This window comes from Apodemus sylvaticus, chromosome X, assembly GCF_947179515.1.
Source record: "Apodemus sylvaticus chromosome X, mApoSyl1.1, whole genome shotgun sequence".
Lineage (NCBI taxonomy): Eukaryota > Metazoa > Chordata > Mammalia > Rodentia > Muridae > Apodemus > Apodemus sylvaticus.
This window is the reverse complement of record NC_067495.1, coordinates 115865172-115889378: the sequence shown is the minus strand read 5'-3', so window position 1 is coordinate 115889378 and position 24207 is coordinate 115865172.

Sequence of the window (24207 nt, the reverse complement as noted above, 5' to 3'; positions counted from 1 at the left end):
CAGATTCCGCTTTGATGGGCAGCTGCTGTAAAAGAGAATAGGAGTTGGACACACCCACCCCCACAGTACCCAGAGAAATTAAAGGAGATACATAGGGGATTCAAGGCAAACAAAATTCCTTCTCCCTCATCTTCCAGGTGGCCTCTTCCCCAACCCCTTCCCTGTCCAGGCAAATCCTACCATTTTCAGGCATCTTCCAGGTGAATCCCAGTGAGGTCATACAAATACACCTTTCCTCCCCCAGCTTCGCAATTGCTGATTCTCTGAGGCAGAAGCGGCCTACCTAAAACCTGCAGGCTTCTCTGCCTCCGCGGCTTTCCCTCTCCACACCAAGGAATCACGTCTCTCCCATTCCGCCCACCCCCCCCTCACCAGCCCCGCACCTCCCCTCCGTTTTTAAAACCTGCGATCCGATGGTAGCCAGAGGCTGTTGCGGTGTCTTCAGCTACTGATTCTGCCTGTGAGCCCCGTCACCCTGCAGAAGAAAAGTGCTGGCACCTCCGGAGCCGCGAGGCGACCCGAAGCTACCAGAAAGAGGGGCTTCACCCAGGCACTTACCCACAGGTAACCGGATTCGAATAGCGTAGTTCCCAGGGCACCTGCAAAGCTTTTATCAGCCTACTGACACAAAAGAGTGTGACGAGCGGACCAGCGGACCAGCGGAGCCAATCAGTGGAGTGCGGGGGCGGCTTCTAGCGGCCCAAAGCCCAAGGGTTCGGGCAGGGGGGGGGGGGAAGCAGGGAGGGAAGAAGGGGGGAGCGGGGAAGGAGGGGGGGAACGCAACAGGCTCGGGAAGCCAGGGCTGCTGGGCGAGTTTAGGGAGTTAAGCTGCATTGTACCCCTGTGCTTGTGACTATTTCCTTCCACTCTTCGCTTCTGCCTTTTGCATTCTCCCTTGGCCCAGTATTGTGTCTCTGGGCCAGATGTGTATGCATGGCAAAGTGAAACCCAAATGAGGTAAAACAGTAAAAGCAGGGCGATACTAGGACATATTAAGCTCCTTAGGTGGCTGTCCCAGAAATGTTTGAGGTGGTGTGCTGGGTGGTGTACGTCTGTAATCTAGCTTCTTGGAAGGTCAAGGCGAAGGGGTCAGAAATTCAAGGCCAGTCTGTTTGAGACTCTGTTTAATAAGCTATTTTGATGCCACCACTAGTGGTTCATGCCTGTAATCACTGCACTTGGGAGGGGTGGATGGAAGACTCAGGAATTCAGGGCCAGCTTTTACCGGAAAGGGAATTCAAGAGCAGCCTGATATACAGGAGACCATGGCCCATGCCCCTCTTCCTCCCTCCGTCCCCCCTCTCCCTCCCTCCCTCCCTTCCCCCCTTCTCTCTCTGTCTGTCTCTTCCTCCGTCCTTCCTTCCCTCACCTCTCCCCATCTTTCCCTCCCTCCTCTTCTCTCTCTCTCTCTCTCTCTCTCTGTCTCTCTCTCTCTCTCTCTCTCTCTCTCTCTCTCTCTCTCTCTCTCTCACACACACACACACACACACACATTAGGAATGCAGGTTTATCTAGGGGCATAGGGCACAGTCTTTTATATTTTTTAACCAATGGGTGTGGTTAATTCTACATCGTGCATAATCAGAAGGACCCAACTGTTCCTAAGGCCACATGGTTAGGGGTTAGTTATTGGTTTTATTTTATTTTTGTTTGTTTGTTGTTATTGATGTTTTGAGACAGTCTCACACTATATCCCAAGCTAGTTTAGAATCCCAATGTAGCCCAGGCTGATCTGGGCTGGTGGCAATCCTCCTGCTGTTGCTATTACAGGCATGAGCCACCATACCTAGCTTAAACATTGTTGAAATGCTACAAAGAATACTAATTATCTGGCCGCTATTATAAAGATCCTTTAAAGTTTGCTTATTGTTTCTGTGGATGACCAAGCTGCTGGGAGTGGGCCATTAGTTCCCTGGGATGATGGCTGGCAGATCCTTCTCTTACATCCGTCTGCCTCAAAGTGGGAGCTGTCAGCATACTGGGCCCTTTTGACAATTGCCAGACTGCACTCGAGGCAGACCATCTACTTTGAACAGTCATGTCCCTCCAAGGAAACCCCCCTGTAGCTGCAAGGGAGCCCGCAACCCCAGGTAACGGGAGGGGAATCACCACTCGGTGCTTCGGAGGGTTCGCTGCTCTTTAATCACAGCCTCTCCGTGCAACTTGCAGGGATCTGAAAGACTCCACTCCTCCTCCTGGCAAAAATACTTCCCCCTGCAATCAGGGGGTAAAAAATCCCCGTGATTAGTCTAATATGATGTCTATAATAGGTTCCTAAAAAAAAAAATCTTGCGGTCATTTCATATGTAAAGCTCATGACTGGCAGAACAGGGAGCTTTGAATATGCAAGGCTGTAGTTGGCCAAATTGTAATTCCAGCGTTAAGTGTGCCATTTACCTTTTCTAGCTATAGCACCATGCTTCACCCTCAGTTTTGCCAGCTTAATGGAGGAGGTAACTCTGGTTCCCTTATGTTGCTGCATCAAGCCAAATAAATGCTTCCCCAGATGGTCTTTTATTGCCTACTCGTAGTCTTTATCACAGATACAGCAGGCTGAGCTGGTAAGACCAAGACCTGATAAAACACAGGCTTCTAGATCCAGACATCCAGCTGCTGCTGTAGCCATAGCAACCAAAGAGTGATTTCTGATGCTATAAGCCCCCAGAATCCCGGAGCTACGAGCCTTTGTTTCACTTAGAAGCCAAGAGGCCGCTGAAGAGCTCTGAAAAATGGCCGGGAGCCAGAGATTGCAGGGACTATGGAGGGCTATACAAATATTACTATATTTTTCTAAGACATAAATTTTTAAATTGGTCTGGGCCAGTAGTGTCTATAAAAAAAGTTCCTGTACTATCTTCCTGCATTATCTTTATCCTTCATGTATATGAAATAAAAACTAGTCTAGGCTAGGCATAATGAGACGTGCCTGCAATCCCAGAACTTGAGAGGTGTAGGCAAGAACATCAGAAGTTCAAGATCATCTTCATTGTCATAGTCTGATGACAGCCAGAGCTGTATAGGAGTCCTTAAAAACGAAACAGACATACATAGACTAGACTACCCAATGACAGTGCTAGAACTCTGCCCTCCATACAACTCTTGTGTGTTTCAGTTCAGCTGCTGTGTTGCTTTTCTCTGGGCTCTAAGATAACTTTTCCCCCCTGAATTTGACTTCACTGCCTCTAGGGAAGGAGCAGCTCCATGTTGGAGGCATTGAGAACATGGGTTGCATGGAGGCTTAAATGAGAATGGCCCCCAAGGCTCATATATTTGAATGCTTGGTCACAAGTTGTTAGAAGGATTAAGAGGTGTGGCCTTGTTGGAGGCCTTTGTAACTGGGGGCCAGCTTTGAGGTTTCAAAAGCCCCCTCCATGCTCAGTCTTTCTTTCTGGGCTGGCTGCTTGTGGATCAGATATAAGCTGAAGCTACTGCTGCTGCACCATGCAGCACCTGCCTGCCTACCTGCCTATTGCCCACCCCCACCCCAGTGCTGGTCTGAAACTATAAGCAAGCCCCTCCCCATTAATTTTTTTCTTTTACAAGTTGCCTTGGTCATTGTGGTTGTTTGAATAAGAATGGTACCCAAAGGATCATATATTTGAATGCTTTGTCATGAGGGAGTGGCACTGTTGGAGGAAGATTAGGATATATGGCACTTTTGGAAAGGGTATGTCACCTGGGTTGGGCTTTGAGGTTTCAAAAGCTCATGCTAAGTCTGTTCCTCTGTCCCTCTCCCTTCCTCTCTGTCTCTCTCTGTCTCTCTCTCTCTGTCTCTTTATCTCTTTATCTCTGTCTCTCAGTCTCTCGGTCTCTCTCTGTCTCTCTCTGTCTCTCTCTGTCTCTCTCTGTCTCTCTCTCTCTCTCTCTCTCTCTCTCTCTCTCTGCCTGCAGATCTGCAGATCAAAGTGTATCTCTCAGTTCCTTCTCCAGCACCATGCTACCATACCCCACCATGATGATAATGGACTAAACCTCTGAACCTGTAAGCCAGTCCCAATTAAATATTTTGTGAGATTTGCCATGGTCATGTGTCTCTTCACAGTAATAAAACTCTAAGACAAGTTGCTCATCTCACACAGTTAGCGTGAAGCTAGCAGCAACTTGCAGTTTTTTGTCCAGGCTTTCATTTCTTTATCTCAGTACTATAACACCTGAATCTGAGCTTCAAAATTAGATCTGCTAGTCTGCAGTGGGTCCTGGTGGCATCAAAATAGGTAAAGACTAGATGTCAGAATATTGATTTTTTTTTAATGCTGATCATACAAAGATTCCCAGGTTAGATCACCAGAAGAGCACCAGGATTTCTCCATGTGAGGCTGGGAGAAGCTAAAGTGGCTTAAATTTTATAGAAAATATATCTTTTTTCTAGCCTCAGGTTGCAAACAGGGGGCTAAAAGAAAGGGTTTCCAATAATAAGGACTCTGAGGACTCTAAAAGGGCCATAGTTAGTTTCCTACCTTAAAAATTAAACCTTCATGCCTTAAGAAGCTGAGTGCTGATAGGCACTTCTTACTAGGCCTTTATTAGGGATGCTTATAGGAGTCCTACCTATGGTAATCTGATGCCTTCAGGGCAATATCACTCATGATAATTGTCTTAGTGAGGGTTTTACTGCTGTGAACAGACACCATGACCAAGGCAACTCTTATAAGGACAACATTTAATTGGGGCTGGCTTACAGGTCAGAGGTTCAGTCTATTATCACCAAGGCGGAGGAACATGGCAGCATCCAGGCAGGCATGGTGCAAGAGGAGCTGAGAGTTCTACATCTTCATCTGCAGGCTGCTACTGGAATCCTGACTTCCAGACAGCTAGGATGAGGGTCTTAAAGCCCATACCCTCAGTGACACACCTACTCCAACAGGACCACACCTCCTAATATTGCCATTCCCTGAACCAAGCATATACAAACCATCACAATAATATTCAGGAAATCAATATACTTTTTGAAAGTAAAAACAGAGGTTTTTAGGGCTGGAGAGATGGCTCAGTGGTTAAGAGCTCTGACTGCTCTTCCAGAGGTCCTGAGTTCAATTCCCAGCAACCACATGGTGGCTCACAGCCATCTGTTACAGGATCTGATGCCCTCTTCCGGTGTGTCTGAAGACAGCAAGAATGAATCAAATGAATAAAATCAAATGAATAAAATAAATCTTAAAAAAAAACAGAGGTTTTTATCAGTATATAATGTTGGTAAAAATTCTGAAGATTTTCTTGGCAGGAGATGATCTCAGTGTAACAAGATGTACAAAGAAATGAAACACAAGGAAAGTCATGTAGTACAGGGGCAGTGTAAGCAAGAATATAGAGAAGAACTCTCCTCTGATTAATTTCGAGATGTTAAAAACATTATATGTTTGTGTGTATCTGTGTGTGGGTACATGCATATGAGTACAGGTATTCACAAAAGCCACTGGTGTTAGAGACCCCAGAACTGGAATTACAGGCAGTTGTGGTTGCTGGAAATTGAATTCAAGTCCTCTGGTACAGCAGGAAGCACTCTTTAACCACTGAGCTTTGGCTCTAGCCCCTCTAGTCTGCTTTCTAAAAGTAAACTGTTATGCAATATGGAAAGTCATCAGGCAGGGCATACAAGAATTCAAGTTTTTTAAGAACCTTGTATTATATCAGAACTCACTTTGGTATTTCTAGGCATCATTGTCTGATAAGGTAGCAATTAATGGAATGTGACTATTAATATAATAGCAAAAGGATATAAATTTCTAAACAAGTAGAGACAGTAATTTTTTTTTCTACATTTTAATAGTTCCATGAAGATGATACAATATTTCTATTTGGAAGTGATATCAAACAAGTGATTCCTTTTTAGATCCATTCTAAGAATATATAAAGAAACTTAGATATAAATTCTGATAAGCAATACAGGACACAGAATGCTATTTGATAGCATTCAAAAGATTAAAACACATTAGACTGATCATATTGACAGAGGAATAGTAGCAAACAGTACATTGCCCAATCTAAGTAAATTGACAGTTATTCTTTTTTTTTCATTCTTTTTTTTTATTCGATATAATTTATTTACATTTCAAATGATTTCCCCTTTTCTAGCCCCCCCCCACTCCCCGAAAGTCCCGTAAGCCCCCTTCTCTTCCCCTGTCCTCCCTCCCACCCCTTCCCAGTTCCCCGTTCTGGTTTTGCCAAATACTGTTTCACTGAGTCTTTCCAGAACCAGGGACCACTCCTGCTTTCTTCTTGTATCTCATTTGATGTGTGGATTATGTTTTGGGTATTCCAGTTTTCTAGGTTAATAACCACTTATTAGTGAGTGCATACCATGATTCACCTTTTGAGTCTGGGTTACCTCACTTAGTATGATGTTCTCTAGCTCCATCCATTTGCCTAAGAATTTCATGAATTCATTGTTTCTAATGGCTGAATAGTACTCCATTGTGTAGATATACCACATTTTTTGTATCCACTCTTCTGTTGAGGGATACCTGGGTTCTTTCCAGCATCTGGCAATTATAAATAGGGCTGCTATGAACATAGTAGAGCATGTATCCTTATTACATGGTGGGGAATCCTCTGGGTATATGCCCAGGAGTGGTATAGCAGGATCTTCTGGAAGTGAGGTGCCCAGTTTTCGGAGGAACCGCCAGACTGCTTTCCAGAGTGGTTGTACCAATTTGCAACCCCACCAGCAGTGGAGGAGTGTTCCTCTTTCTCTGCACCCTCTCCAACACCTGCTGTCACCTGAATTTTTAATCTTAGCCATTCTGACTGGTGTAAGATGAAATCTTAGGGTTGTTTTGATTTGCATTTCCCTAATGACTAATGAAGTTGAGCATTTTTTAAGATGCTTCTCCGCCATCCGAAGTTCTTCAGGTGAGAATTCTTTGTTTAACTCTGTACCCCATTTTTTAATAGGGTTGTGACAGTAATTTTTTTTGAAAATTAACAATAGATCCTTGGGCCATTCATTTGTTTATTTTAATGCACATGTACAAGCTAGGCCTGCAGTCGACTGCAGAACTATGTCCACAGTTCCATTTCTTTTTCTTTGTTGGGATAGGAAAGGAAAGAGTGGTGTGGTAGAATGAATAAAAGCAGAGATAATAATACTTTGAAGTGCATAGCTCCTAACGTAAGATAATATACAACTAGTGCACAAAACATGGCAACCAACTACTACCACATACACATCCAGAACATTTACAGAACATGACCAAAGAGGAAAGCTCAACAAATTTCAAGTAATTGCATTCTGATTATAATACAAATAAATTTCTAACTACACTTATAACAGAAAGTTCACTGGAACATCTTGGTATACTTGGAAACCAAGACACATTCAGAAATAACTGATGAGTTAAAGAATAATAGTAGAGTTGCACATATTTTTAACCTAACAATAATCAAAACTTGAGGAAAGCACTTAAAGTGGGACTTAGACAGAGGAAGTCTTTAACAATGATGCCCGGCCAGAAACCTCAAGTGTCAAGCATCCATCTCAGTATGTATACAGAGGAAAAGGAAAGAAAGAAAAAGAAAACTTAAGCCTATTGAAGAGAAAAAGAAAGTAATAAAATACAAAGGAACAAAAATAACTAGAATGCCCTCCAGTTGTGCCAGTGAACTGGGTTGGTGGCTAAGGGCACTGCCACCAAGCCTGGTGATCTATGTGCTACAACTAAATACCTACAAGCAAAGTAATAATACCAATAATAATAATAAATTAATAATAGCATTATAATACTATATTGATATTGTTACTAATACTGCCATAAATTATTATTATCATTATTATTACTATTACTTGGAGCATGACTTTACACCATGTATAAAATTTAACTGAAAATGGACCATATATCATATATCTAAGTATAAGAACAAAAGTTATAACACTCCTAAAAGAAATTGTAGAAGTAAATATTTGTGTCCTTGAATTAGGCAGAGAATTTATAGATATGACACCAAAATATAAATAACAAAAATATTTTGCACACCTTAGGACACTGTCAGGAAAAGTAAAAGACAATCCACAGATAAAAGAACACATGCAATTCATGTACCTGATAAGGGATTTTTATCTAGACTTTATAAAATATATCACAGCTCAATAACAGAAAAATGAGTAATTCAATTTAAAACTTAGCAAAATGTTGAGTAGATATTTCTCCAGAGATGATATACAAATGACCAATAACCACCTGAGAGGATGTACTGTATCACTAGCCATCAGGGAAATGTAAATCAAAACACCATGAGGTACTGCTTTATATCTACTGGGATAGCTCTAATAAAAAACACGTATTTGCAAAGAAATGGAGAAATTAAAGCTAATGGGAAAATAAGATGCATAGTCACTTCAGAAGACAGTCTGAAATTTCCTCAGAGTTAACCATAGAAATACCATATGATATAGCAGTCTGACTCCTGGGTGAACACCCAACACACACACACACACACACACACACACACACACCACACTCACATATTCACACACACACACACACACACACACACACACACATATATATATATATATATATATACATACACATACACTCATATACACACTCATACACATACATATACACATATATACTCACATATTCACATACCCACAATTTGTATAATAACATTCGTAGTGGCCTATTAATATTAGCTCCCAAATGAAACTCATATTCCAAAACAAATGATCATTCATCAATGAAAAGACACCAGGAAAGAAGTACTGACTCATGCCATAATGAAAGTGACTCTCCTCTCACAAGGAAGCAAAGAGAGAGGGGCAGGAACATGGCTCCATGAGCACACCTCCAATGGCCTAACTTCTGTCCAGTAGACTGCACCTACTTAATGTTTCACCAGCTCTCAATAATGCCAATTACCAGCTCTCAATTACCAGCTTTGAATTCAAGGTCTTTGGAGGGCATTCAACCCCAAACTATAACATTATGTGACTCAATGTGAAAAAGTACATCCCTAAACCCAAACACTTTTGTATATGAGAAGATTTGTATAGTAAGAGTGTGTCATTGAAGACACACCTAAAGATCTTGTGTTGTATACCCTAGTAAATAGATGTCCCTAGAACTTGCTTAAGCTGCACTCTTCTAGCAGGTTTTTTTTTTTAAATCTGGTCAAGCTCCGGGAAAGCAATGGTAGGATTGTCCAGGTCTGCAGCTGGAGAGGTGACTCAGTGGTTAAGAATGTACTGCTATTCCAGAGGACCTGAATTTGGATCCCACAACCCACATCAGGTATCTTACAGCTGCCTCTAACTCCAGCTCCAGTGATTAGTATGCCCTCTTCTGGCCGACAAGGGCATTGCACTCATGTGCACAAACCCACACAGAAACACATCAATTAGGAAAAAAATATATTTTTTAAAATTTACAAAAGAATTTCCAGGTCAGAGAAAGTGTATGCTCCAGAGGGAGCATGGGCAGCCATATATGGATGGGAGCAATGATAAAGCCCTTATTAGGAGCCCGTATTCATAACTCTTATTTTACCTGTTTCCTCCTGCCACAGGTCTTTGAACACAGGAGTGCACTGTACAGGGGGACCAGTAAAGTCCAACTAGATCCACATGCTGAGGCCTTTAGAAGATGTAGACTAGGCCTTTTCCTTGGCTGGCTCGAATACACTGGGATGGCAGAAGCATAAGTAGCCCTTTGGGATTTATTTTCTATGAAATCATAGAACCAGAAACTTCAAAAAATCTCATCCATAGTGCTGGGAGGAGGTGTTTAGGTACCTGGAACCCATCAAAAGCCAGGCAGGGGTGGCAGCTACATTTCATCCTAGCACTAAGGAGACAGCGGTGGGGTTCTCTGGGGCAAACTGGCTAACTAAACTAGCCAGAGCAGCAAAATCTGACTTCAGCAAGAGACTCCTTAAAACAAAATATAGTGGAAAGTTATGGAAGAAGACATACAATGTCAACTGTGGCCTCAGTGTGCACATGCACATATATTCACACACACACACACACACACACACAAACACACACAAACACACACACACACAAACACACATACACAAACACACACAAACACACACACACAAACACACACACACACACACACACACACACACACACACGCCCATGCACGGGAAAACACCCCTCTGCTCATAGATCTGTATACATCAGTTCCCTCATCTGTAAAACAGAGACATTAACAAGACATTAACAATAATAGCACATACCTTCTTGGATTATCATAAAAGTCAAATGAGATTACAGAGATGAAAACACTATGAAAAGCCCCACAGTAATCAGAACTATGAGGCTATGGATGGATAAATAAAATGTATGTACTATATTTTAGTAGTGACTATTTAAAATACTAGGTGATTGAAATTAGCAAACCTCTGAGACAGGCAAAAAAGGTACTTTTATCCTTCCATTTTGACCATGTACCTGTCCCATGATAATGCTCTAAAGAAAAATTATTCAATGGCCTCTTGCTACATATTTACCTTACCCAGTCCACCAGCCCACTTGTAAATGGTGACAAGAACAATAGGTGCCAGACGTTGAAGACTTACTGCATTTTAGTTACTAGGATTCACAAGTTCATCCTTAATTTGACCTTCAAGTCCATCTTTATATTGAATGGTTATTTGGGGGGTGGGAGATGCATGTTGGTGACTCTGATCCTCAGGTTTTTAAATCTAGACTCTAAAGCAAATCCTGATGTAGAAACTGAAATGATTCTTGTTAGAATTTCTGTTCTCAGGACTGAAATTGTGCAGCACGGAATCTGGTTGCCATGGCTATGTCTGTGCATATAAAGGATGAAGGATAAGGGCGGCAGAACGACAGGAGCTATGGGCCTGGCTTGGAGGCATTGGCTAGACTTCTGATGATTGATCCCAGCCTCCCCAGAGGCACCAAGTCTATTCATTCATCTTTCACAATTATTTCTCTGGGACACAGCAGCTGTCATTCAAATCCAGGCAATGTCTTTGCAATGCTCCGTGACATTTAAGGGAGCAGACAGGGCAGCTTGTCAAATGCTTGGGCAGACTTGCATGCCCTTCCTCTCAGCTAACAGAATTTTCATAAAGGGGTGTTCATCTCCTTGGCTCGCTGCCCTTTGTATCCTTACAACTGGAGATTGTGGAGTCATTTGCCAGGTCCAGAAATGTCAGCGGAGCACTCTCAGGCCACCTCCCTTCACACCCATTCTTCCGCCATGGTCGCCTCACATTAGAACGATTGGATTGTCTACAAATACAGTTCTACAGACGTGGAAGGCTGTTATAACTTTGATTTCAAAAGTAATTTCAAAGTTACCTTAGAGCTTCAAGAAGGAGACAACAAATTTCCTTGTGACTCTCCAGACCTTACCAATCTTGAGCAATCTGACAGATTTATCGTTCCATCTCCTCGCTCACTTATTAAGGTTTTACTCGGAGCTGTGGGTAGGCAAATTTCATATATCATGCCACTTTAGTCCCCAGCCTATTTGCATATTTCCTAAGTCATGGGGTATGATTGTAGATAATACCAGTACCATGATCAACTACAGGAAATTTAGCAGTTGCCATCTCCAGTTCTTCCTCCAATTTCAGCTGTCATGGGCAGGGGGGGTTGTTCTCCAGGGCAGACAGAAGATTAATGGACAAACATATGAGGAATATGATGGATTGATCAAAAAATTAAAGCTAATACTGAATTCATTAGCTTTTATTTAAAAAATAGGAGATGCTTTTCTATTGAGGCAGGGACTGGATAATTGCTTGCAAGTGGTGGAGCACACCTGAAACCCAGTACCATGGAGGCTTGGATAAAAGGATCTGGACTTGGAGGTCAGCTTACATAGCAAGACTTTAGAGGGTGAGGGGGTTTCTTATATGTATGGGCTATGGAGGTTTCTTTCTGTGTGTGTAGTTCTGCAAACCAGGGGATTTGTAAGTGATCTAATAAGCTCAATTCTTTATTTCCTGTCTTGCTAATCATGACTGATGCCGGAGTGGGTCCTTGAACACCTGAAGTGACACCTTTGCCACAGCACTGTATTGAAACAATCTCAGTATTCTATCAGCCTGGCAGCAATTTCCCAAGCTCTTTCTATAAACAGGTGAGAAGAGCGGTATATATTATGTGCGTACTATGCACTAGATTTTAAGTGCTTCTTGAGTGGTAATTTAGAAATACTCTCTAAAGATGTTAACTGTTATTTTATTTTCCTGGTGCTAGGGATGGAACCTGGATCATGTGCATATTTGAGAAGTGCTGTAGCAGTGAGCTACACCCTCAGCCTGTGTGTCTAATCTTATCATTGCTATTGAACTAGTGAGGAATCTGAAAGGCAGATTTTGATATCTTGATTTTTATCCAGATTTTATGTACTAGAATATTTAAGACACCATGTTCCCCTTGTTCAATTGAGTGTATAGGACAATAATCATATTGGTTTGGTTCAAAGCAAACATGGTTGTGACACATGCAGTCCCAGCACTTGGGAAGCTGAGACAGGGTGGGTCATGAGTTTGAGGCCAGCCTGGTCTGTATAGTGAAATTTCACCTACTTTCTGAGACTCCCCCACCACCCGCTCTCACTGCCTTTCTCTCATAGTGGTTTCTACACTAAAATGATTAGAGGTTGGAGACATGCTCAGTGGTAGAGTATTTGCCTAGCAGGCACAAGGCCCTTAGTTCAATTCTCTACCCGCCCTTTACAGTTACACTAACATACAGTTTGCTGGAGGAATACATATGTTTTTACTCATTAATGTATCCCCAGTGTCCAGCACACTATAGCTACTAAATGAATGTTGGTTGGATAATAAATAAATGAATATCAGTAAATAAATGGATGAACAAAGATCCAGTTCCACTTCACAAGAGGATGTTACCAAAAGGAAACAAACCTGAGACACAAAACCATTCTAGGAAAAACAAGCAATTATAGGATTTTAAGAACCGAAAGCGAGAGACAAAAGTCTCATAAAAGGCTCTTGAAAGCGAGGGGTCATGTCCTCTCAAATTATGTCCTTTCCAAATGGCTTTCATAAAGCTGCCATTACAGTTTCTATGTGAAGACCCCAGGTGGCAGTAGTGTGTTACTCTTGGGCCTCAAGGGCAAGCTGAGCACTCACTTTCCCACTTCCTACCAGAGACTGTAGAGCAAGCTTAGATTTCCTGGCCCTGCGCTAGAAGACATGCAAAGGGAGTTCCAGTAGTAACCTATTTGGTTTTTCCTTGGTGAATAGCTCTGGGGACCCTCCCTGTTTTTGAATTTATTTATTTATTTATTTATTTATTTATTTATCTATCTATCTATCTATCTATTTATCCATGGGTACTATGGCATACCTATGGCGACAGAGGACAACTTGTGGGAGTTGATTCTCTCCTTCTACCAAGTGGATCCTGGAGATTGAATTCAAGTTGTCCAGCTTGGCAGTAAGTATCTTTATTCAGTGAGCCAACTCAACAGCCATATAATAAATAAATATATACTTTTATTTGCAAGCACAGTGATAGAACACATTATAACAATTCATATACACATATTAAATCATATAAAATAATTATGTGTTGTTCTTGCTATTGCTTCCCCTACTTTCAAATAGTCTCTCCTCCTGCTTTCACATCACATACATCCCATCACTTTCTCTTCTCCTCCTCTTCTTCCTCCCTCTAGTCCTCTTCCTCACCTCTCTTGTTCTACTCTCCCCTCCTCATACTCACACTTAAATCTAGATTCCAAATGCCAGAGAAAGCATGGGCTACCTGCTCCTGACTTTTTTTTAAAGATTTATTATATTTATATGAGTACACCGTAGCTGTCTTCAGACATTCCAGAAGAGGGCGTCGCATCCCCTTACAGATGGTTGTGAGCCACCATGCAGTTACTGGGATTTGAACTCAGGACCTCTGGAAAAGCAGTCAGTGCTCTTAACTGCCGAGCCATCTCTCCAGCCCTGCTCCTGACTTTTGAAGCTGCTCCTGTCAGAGCCATCCCTGGGTGTCTGAACATCTCTGGGAATCACGGTCTAATGATTCTCTCTAGAACTCCACAACCCACATATCGAAAATAGAATTCTTATTTTTCATCTACTTCCAAACTTCCCATGTTTTTTCTATGTACATTTTTTTCCGATAGGGTCTCAAGATCTAGACCAGATTGGCTTTACCTTATCTTGCCTCATCTGCCAGACAGCTGGGATTCCAGGTGTGTGCCTCCAGGTCCTGTTCTGTCATTTGGACATCTACCTCCTATGCATCAAGTCCTGAAAAAGCCATCCATGATGGCTAGTTTTAACGAACTTCAGTTCACTTTAATGACAGTCAACTAGACATAAGTTGAGAGTCATTTTGGAAGAGAGAAACTTACATGAAAAAATGGCCCTACCAGACTGGCTTGTAGACAAGCCTGTGGTACATCTCCTTAGTTACTGACTGATGCAGGAGGGCCCATCCCATTGCCTGCACCTGTGTGTGTGTGTGTGTGTGTGTGTGTGTAGCAATGAGTTAGCACAATACTTCAGTTCACCCTCTTTCCAGTATCCGCAGAGTAACACATCATCCATACACATTAGTTGGATTCCTACTGAGCTCAAACACACTCTCAAAAATCCTTCTAAAGCAAGTAAGCCAGACAGAACTAGTCCACTACTTAGAATAAATTTGTCATTATTTATTGTAATATAGTAATTTGACATTACTCCTCTGTCTGCCTTGGACCTAAAACAACTATAGTGCAAAATGTATGTCCTATAACTATGACTCTACTAGAACATTTTGTGCATGATCTATGTTCATTCAAAGACTTCTTGAATGAATGGATTAATAGCAAAGTGGAATAGAGTAGACCCTGGTGGAAAGGATGCGACTCCCAGAGTCCCACATTCAATTTGACTGGACGTTTTCTCATTGGTATATTTGATTGCTTTGCTGGTGATAGCATGGGGTTTTGATCAGTATTTCCCAGCTGCAGTCAAGGCAGCAACTTACTACAAACATTATTATCAAATGTAAATGCAGCACATTTGAGATGTGCTCATATAACTTTGTGTAATTCTTGCCAATTTAATAGTCAATTTAATAAATCTCTTTTCCCACCTTGTTCCAAGTTTTTCATGCACTTCAAAATATTCATTAAAAGGCTATTCGTTAAACTCCTTGGTCTTAATTGATTCATGCAGAAGTGGTGTCCTTCATGATCACATTGCCAACATCCTTATGTTGGTCCTCACCCTATGGGAATGATGATAAAAAACAGATGCGTTCTCTCTGCCTCCATTTGCCAAAACACTCCCCAGACATACTAAAGTTGGCATTTATGCATAAGGGTGGACATCCATGTGAATGAGTCATTTTGTCTTGGTTTTAGTTTTGATGCTGGGAGTAGAAACCAGGGTCTCATGTACACTAAACACATACTCCAGAGCTATGCCCCAGCCCAGGTTTGTTTGTTTATTGTCAGAGTGTGTCTTTAGTGTGTGAGAATTTCTAATTTTTGAAGCCAAACTTAGGTTTTTAGTTCATTCCCACTTCCACAGATGTTTGTGAAGAATTCCTGAAATTAAACAATTTGGAAGGGCAAAAGGGAGTGACTTTGTAGCTAGAGGGTCATATTCATTACTAGATGCTGACATAGTCTAATTTTTAAGCCAAATAATTATTTTCCCTCAAATTTTTGCCTTTGCAATTCACAAAGTATTAGTACTTTTTAAGCCAGCATGAGTTTGTTGGATCTTGACTTAAGAAAATTGTGGGGAAAACATTCATGAGACAATTGGAGAAATGTGAACACTAACAAAACATTTGATAAATGTTAAGGATTTCTGTTACTTTTAGGAAGTTGTATAACAATACTGAAGATATATATATACATATTTTTGTTTGGTTATTTACTTTAGTATTTATAGAAAGTCTATGTTGCCCAGGCTGTTTCCAAACTCCAGAGCTCAAACAACCTTCCTCCTTCAGCCAAAGTCTATGTTGCCCAGGTTGGCCTCAAACTTCATGGTTCAAGCAACTTCCTTCTTTAGTCTACCAAGTATGTGAGACTACAGGTGTAATAAACTATTCCAAATTTATGCTTTTCTTTAATAAAAATGTTACTTTGTAGAGACATATGTTGAAGTATTTGCAGATGACAGTATACAATGGCTAGGAATTGTCTCAAACTACTTCATTCTGTCTGGAATAGATGGAGATAAACATGATACAAGTTCAAATGTACTGATAATTATTTACACTGGGTGAGGAGTACAGGGTCATGCATTGTAACAAAACCTCCACTTTTATGTTTCTGTTTTTCCATAAGAAAAGATGCTTAAATATCCACTATGAAAGTGATATCAGGATTTGAGGGGGGCAACTAACAAGCGGAATTTTATCCAAGAATAATAACCCACAATTTTTTTTATCTTTTTTGATACAGAATGAATTGAGCTTATACATTATGAGGAAGCAGACATTGAAAGGATAGGAGATGAGGCAATTAGGGAAAAGTAGAAGATAAACTCTTGTAAACGTTATCAATCCATTGTTAGCCAATCAACAGGAGGCATTAGGTAGCAGCAGCTGGAGAGAGGATGCTAGAAGAAAGTAGTGCACACCAAAGGGGGAAGGGATGTGTATATGGACACTGGCTGGAAGATTACTGGGGTGCGGTTTGAATGACCCACTTTATCTGTATATATGCTTATGTGGTACACATGAGGTTTGCATGTGCAAATGGGGTACAGAGGATGCCCTTGGGTGTCAATTCTTTGGTAGTTGTCTACATTGTTCTTAAGACAGAGCCTCTCACTGGCCTAGAGTTCTCCAAGCACCCTGGACTGGATGACCATTGAGCCTTGGGGATCCACTCGTCCCTGCTTCCCCAGCAGTGACATTACACGTCTATGCCACCAGCATGCTCAGCTTTTTTAATGTGGGTTCTTTGGACCAAACTCATACACTCATGAATTCTGAAATACAACTCAGGTCTTCATGCTTTCACAGCAAGCGTGTTACCAACTGGGCCATCACTCCAGTTCCAAGCTCCATTTTTCATTCACTGTCTCATGGCTAGTGGCTCTGGAAGCATGACAAGGGTAAGGCATGTAGAATTCATCCTTATATCAGTTCTTATGCAAACAATAACACGTGGAAACATTTTTGTTTTGTTCTTCCTCCATGTTTTGAAATGTATGCGTCTTGGATCATCTTCATTTTTCTTTTATCTGCTTCCATTATTTTCCTAAAGCTAATCAAAACTCACCATTTGGTTTATTGTGACTATTGAACTGGCAGGGGCTCCTATTTTTCACTCTTCTTATCAAGGGTGAAGAAATTGAATCTCAGAGGAAAGGAAGTAATGCCCAGTATCATGCAATGCCTAGCAGATATCTGACCAATTATAGACAATAAATATCTGCCTCTGAATGGTGCTTTGGGATTGAACCCATGAATGCATATACACTAAGCAGACACTTAATCCCTGGGCTATAGCCACACTCCAATAAAAAGCTGCACATCCAGGATTGACACATGTATACCAAGAAACTAGAGCTGCAATCCAATTTGGTTGGCTGGTACTCATGGAGTTATTTGAATCAATGACTGAATGAAGTAGCTAGATGAAGTTTTGGAGCCAGGTGGTAGTGGCGGTGGTGCACGTCTGTAATCCTGGCACTCTGGGAGGCAGAGGCAGGCAGATTTCTGAGTTCGAAGCCAGCCTGGTCTACAGAGTGAGTTCCAGGACAGCCAGGGCTATACAGAGAAACCCTGTCTTGAAAAACCAAATCCAAAAATCCAAAGGTGAAGTTTTGGACCTTCCTTTTCTCTGAATCTACTTCTGGTCTCCATGGGCCTCCAAACACAGGCAGGGCAAAGTTTGTACCAAATCTATGTCTCCTCTGAAATCTTGAAGTTTATTAGCCTCTTTGGTACCCTAGGTAGTGGTCTGTTTTTGTACATGGCAACCTTCGCATATTAAAAGTTTATGCTATCTTCTCATTCTGAGAAAATGGTACATCTGCACTCTAAACTATCCAGTTTATTATCAAAGAGCAGCTACTCAGTGTTTGTTTTCAGCATTTATATCTCAGATGGAAAGAAAGAAAAGAAATTTTAAGTAAAATAATAAATAAATACATAAACTACTTTTGATTTCAAGAGTTTTAGAAACAGTTAATAATGGTAACTTGATCTACGCTATGCAAGTTTTCTTTTTTTTTTAGTTCTTTTTTTATTGATATATTTATTTACAATTCAAATGATTTCTCCTTTTCTGGACCCCCACTCCCTGAAAGTCCCATCAGTCCCCTTCCCTCCCCCTGTCCTCCCACCTACCCCTTCCCACTTCCCTGTTCTGGTTTTGCCGAATACTGCTTCACTGAGTCTTTCCAGAACAAGGGGCCACTCCTCCGTTCTTCTCGTACCTCATTTGATGTGTGGATTATGTTTTGGGTATTCCAGTTTTCTAGGTTAATATCCACTTATTAGTGAGTGCATACCATGATTCATCTTTTGAGTCTGTGTTACCTCACTTAGTATGATGTTCTCCAGCTCCATCCATTTGCCTAAGAATTTCATGAATTCATTGTTTCTAATGGCTGAATAATGGAGTACTATTCAGCTATGCAAGTTTTCTATAAGCAGTGCAATTGAAAACTGTCAATTACAAGTTAAGCATCATAAAGGGAGAACATACTATAGTATGATGCTGTGATAGCTAGATATGGTTTCCACCCAGATGGTCATGTTTATGTGCTGAGAGACAAGGCACTGGCTCCTAGCCACTGCTGACAGAAGGTCATCATATTAAGCACCCTCTAGGTGTCATTTCGACCTCCTTACAACAAACCTAGGATACAGGACTTTTGCCAAATTCTACCAATGATAATTGAGGCTCGAACCACATTAAGGTAATTTCCAAGAAACTAAAAACAAAAGCCAAAAATAAATAGAAAGTTTGAGATAAAAATTACAGAAGTTATGAAATCACTCCAGTACACCCAACAGCTAATTAATAGGTGAAAACACAGGCAATAGAATAAATAGGTCATAGTAGGTAAGAAATAACATGATGTGCAACAAATGAAGGGCTAGTTCTTCCAAAAGGTAGGCACAAAATTCCAGCTTACTAGACAAAAGGTCTGCACTGAGGCATATCATTAGATTATAAGACACTACAGACCAAAAGTCTTTTTTATTGGATATTTTATTTTTTTACATTTCAAATGTTATCTCCTTTCTTGGTTTCCCCTTTACAAACCTCCATCCCTCCCTCCAAAAGAAGTCTTGAAGACAAAAAACAATTCCATACAGGAAGGTGGAAATCATGGAGGACTGGTTATATTTTAGAAGCAAAAACACATTAGAAGAATATGTGCAATTTGAAGAATGCTTTCCACATCCTGAGAGGAGATTGTTTCCAATGAATATTTACCTAGCAAAAAAGTAATGTGTGAGGATATATTGAGATACAGAAGGGTTTTATTAAAATCACCTCTGAAAGGGCAAACAGTTAGAAAAATAATGAAATGAAATTACTTCTGATGATATCTTTCTAAGGAAGCTAGCAAAGGGTGTGGCCCACTAAGGCTAGAAACACTTCAGTCTAAGGAACAGAAGCTAACCAGGAGAGGAATTCCCAGGATGACAGCTCAGTGGTAAGTCCAGAAAATAACGATCCCAGAATGAATCAGAAGGGAGCAAACTCCAAGAGTGTTCTCCAAGAAAAATAAGTGGAACTCATGAATTACTTAATATGTTGACCGTAGTACTATGTAGAATTTTATGGGTTTGTCAGAAAACTTGTGGTACATAAAAAGATTTCTTAAGAAGAGGTGATTTTGGAAGAACAAAATAGCAATATTATGAATTGTAGTTTATATCCATCAATTGTGAGGGACATTTACATGATAGAATGCAACCAGTGAATATTTTTACTAAAAATTTTATACTTGTGGAAATGGGTACATTTGAAACACAAAGACAGAAAGAAAAAGTGAGGGGCAGAGAGAGAAAGAGAATGCTAATATTTAGCAATTATTTTCAATTGGTATCATCCAAGAAAATTCCTTATCTTATATAATAGAAATTTATCTCTATATGTAACCATAAATAATTTTACTTACTGTGTTATTCCAAAGCAATTATGCAATATACCAAAATAAGGAACTAAAAGTGTTTAAAAGCAATTTAAAACAACATAAATTTATGAGTTCACATTTCTGTTGGTCAGAAGGCCAACACTGTGTGGCTGAATTCTCTGTCCAAATTCCTCTAAGTCCCAAATTCTGGGACCTGCGAGGCTTTGCTTGTCACACCAACCCAATAAAATCTGTGTGACAAGTTTCACAGACTGATGTGAAAACTTTAAAAGAAGGAAGCCTCTTGGAACTGGTTGTGGAACTCTTGGCTGGAACAAAATATTGAGTGGTAGTTCTCATGACAATTTATCTGTTTTATCTTCTTTTATTCCTTTTTTTATTTATGACATGTTCCTGATAGCCTAGGCTAAGATCTTAAGTGAGAAAAAGGGTAAGAAACCATCTCTTGAGAGGGGGTCACTAGCCATGACCTTATCTTTGGGAAAACCAGCAATTTAGTTCATAAATCATTGACAAAATTATACAATAGTATGATAGATGAAAACTTTCCCAACAATAAAATTTCATATGGCTACATGTGTGTCATCAGAAGTGGGCTTTGGTGTATGGTAAAGAAAGCCTTAAATAAAAAGAATTAAAATAGTTTAAATTTATGCTTTGAAGATTTACAAAAAATCAGGTACTAGATGTTAAACAATAATTGACCATAGAAATTTATTAATCTGCTCTTAGAAATATGTCACTAGCCTTGGATGACTGCCCCACTGAATACATCCTTTCAGAGTTATAATACTTGGATGACTCTTATTGTGCCAAATAACAATGATGTTACCTGTTCTATCCGTGGTTGCCCCACTAAATACATCTTTTCCGAGTTGTAATACTTGGATGATTTCTGTGCTTTACTGTGCCAAATGACAATGATGACATCCTTGATTGCTTCACTGAACACATCTTCTAAGAGTTGTAATACTTGTTTATTTATGTATAAAAACCCTTGCTTGAGAGCTACAGAGTACACTCAGATTCAAACTGCCTCTGTGTTTGTTTCTATTTGTCATCGCCAAATCCTTACCCACCTAGCCTTCGAAGATCCTTGTCCCAGAAACCCCCATACCCGATGGGGTGGGGGGGGGGTCTGTGAAATTTTCTCCCTTATGTGGGCTCTTGGGAAGTAGCTGCTTTCTAGCTTGCTCAAGTTATTGGCAGTAATCGGCAGTAATTGGTTCCGTCCTATCCTGTCTACATAGACCCTTGCATCGTCAGTACTTTGATGCTATTTTACTTTGATTCCTTCTTGTTCTTCTCTAGGAAAGTGAATTCTCACTTTTCAGACCTCAAGGTTGGACCTATTTTTTCTTCGAGATTGAAATCAGAACTTGTACACACTCACGATGAACACTTTTATCACTTGGCTACATCCCCAGCCAAACTCAGTCATTTATCCCAGGAAAATCTCTCTGTTCACATCCACAAATACCATTCATGTAAAGAAAGGTACATATTCATGGCTTTCAGGAATTGGGTATGGACCTCTGTTCTGAGAGCAGAAATCAGGAATAAGGTGAGAAGAGCAGAGGAATGGCTGTTTCTATGTCATGAGTCTTGCATTAGTCATTTTCTGTCATTAAAAAAAATCCCTAAGATAATCAATTTATAAAGAGAAAATGCTTAGTCTGGCTCATAGAAACTTCAGTTCATGAACAGCTGACCTTATTACTTCAGGTTTATGGTGGGACATGGTGGTAGAAGGATGTAGCTGGGAAGAGAAAAGGAAGAAGGGGCTTGGGTCCTATTCATTGGCGCTATTTATTGCTCCCTTTGAGGTACCCTCAAGTAATACTCAGTGACCCAAAGAATTCCATCATGGCTCTACCATCTCCAACTATGATGTATCATCTACCATCATACCATGATGGGGATTAATCCACAAGTATCTTTGACGAACACTGTCAATATAGAATACTGTGAGATCTATAATACTCCTTGAGTTTAGAAGTTTGTACATGCATTTATTATTTTGTGCAAATAAATATTTTTAAAAAGCTGGGCTGGAGATGTAGCTTAGTGGTAGAACACTTTCCTAGCATGTGTGAAGCCATGGGTTCAATTCCTATCACTGTCCAAAAAATAAACAAAAAACAAAAAAAAAACCAAAAACACACATTCAACTACCAAATTTCAGTGGACTCTATTTTAGATGACATGTCAAATCAAGGCATTATACAAGCAGTCTGTTTTATCTATAGTCCATCTTCTGCTTCAAAAAATATGCCTTAAAATCTTCTGAACACATTAAGAAATATTTGTTAGTTACAACCTTGGCTGCCTCGCTAAAAAATCTTGACTTGAATGAATAACAAAGCTCATACAACAAATCAATTCCTTTGTTCCATTCAAGGGTCTGTTCCTCTGCTTACGTTTGGCAGCAACTACTTATAGCAAACAAGAGCAGGTAATGATAAAACATGTTTTCTTTATTTATATGATGCCTTTATTGTACGTCAGAATTAGTACTGTAAATACAGTCCAAACTCTTCATTTTATAGATGAAAACACTGATTCCTCAGAGAAAGAAGGGATATGCCAATGACCATACAGCCTGTATTCATGGAAAAAAAGATTCTCATTTCTAAATCAGCATCATAATATATGGCTACTATTATTGGTCATGGATGGGATTGTGACTGACCAAGTCCTAACATCTTCATTTGACAGATGAGGAAGCAAATCTAGACAGGGAGAGATGACTGCCCAGAATCCTTTAGACCTTCAAAATGCTAATTAAACTCTTTTTCTGTTATATAAAGTACCCCCCCCTTGACTAATCAACTATGGATCATAGAGCCAAACATTATTCACTTCCAAATTCCTTTGACTTAGCACACCCTACCCGGCACAATGATAAATGATTGCATAATGCATCTTAAGACTTTGCAAAGGCTCATTTTACAATGGAATGATCTGAACTCTCAAAGTCTTATGATTAATAAGCAATTTGGAAATAATGTGAAATAAGGTGTCTCTTCCTTAAGTAGCTGCTTCTTAGGGACAAATGAATGCATCACCAGCTGCATCATACAAGCTTAAAAGTTAGGTTGACTTGTTTTCCACTTCTGCCTACATTACTCCATAGCTGTATGATTTTACATAAATCAGTATCTCAGGTTTCTGCATTTGTAAAAAAGAATGAATGTAATGCAGCCAATCTCATGAGACTGGAATGGGGAATCATGGACATGTATTAGTAACTTGAAACAAAGCAGAAACTATTGATTTTCTTTTTTCATTTAATAGTCTACCTAACAAATGTTGGAAACTGACGGTGAAATAGTTTCCTGTTGCTAAAGATGAAATCATTAGGAAAGATGGTTAAAGGCTGAAGAATCTTTAGGAAAAAATTCATCTTAAGAATTGATGTTAAGAAAATAATTATGGGAAGCAAAGGGAGGGAGGGATGTGGGTAGGAGAGGGGAGGGGGAGGGAAAAGGAGGCAGGATCAGGTATGGGGGGAGTCAGAAGAGAAGCCCAGAGTCAGGAGAATGAATGGAAATATGCAGCGGTGTGGGTCGAGGGACTAGGGGAGTCACTAGAAATTCCTAAACCCCAGGGATGTGAGAGGCTCCCAGGACTCAATGGGAGTGCCCTTAGCCAAAATGGTGGGGATATGGAGCCTAAAGAGATCATCTCCAGTAGATAGACAGGGCACCCATTGGAGGAATGGGGCCACCACCCATCTCAAAATTTTTAACCCAGAATTGTTCCTGTCTAAAAGAAACACAGGGACAAAAATGGAGCAGAGATTGAAGGAAAGGCCATCCAATGATCTGCCAAACTTGGGATCCATCCTGTGGATGGGCACCAAACCCTGATGCTATTGCTGATGCTATGTTGTGCTTGCAGACAGGAGCCTTGCATGGTTGTCCCCTGAGAGGTTCTACCAGCAGCTGACTGAGACAGATGCAGATACTCACAGCCAAACATTGGACTGAGGTTGGGGACACCTGTGGAAGAGTTAGGGGAAGGACTGAAGGAGCTGAAGGGGATGGCAACCCCATAGGAAGACCAACAGTGTCAACGAACCCTCAAAGCTCCCGGAGAGTAAGCCACTAACCAAAGAGTATATATGGGCCCATCTATGGCTCCCACTACATATGTAGTAGA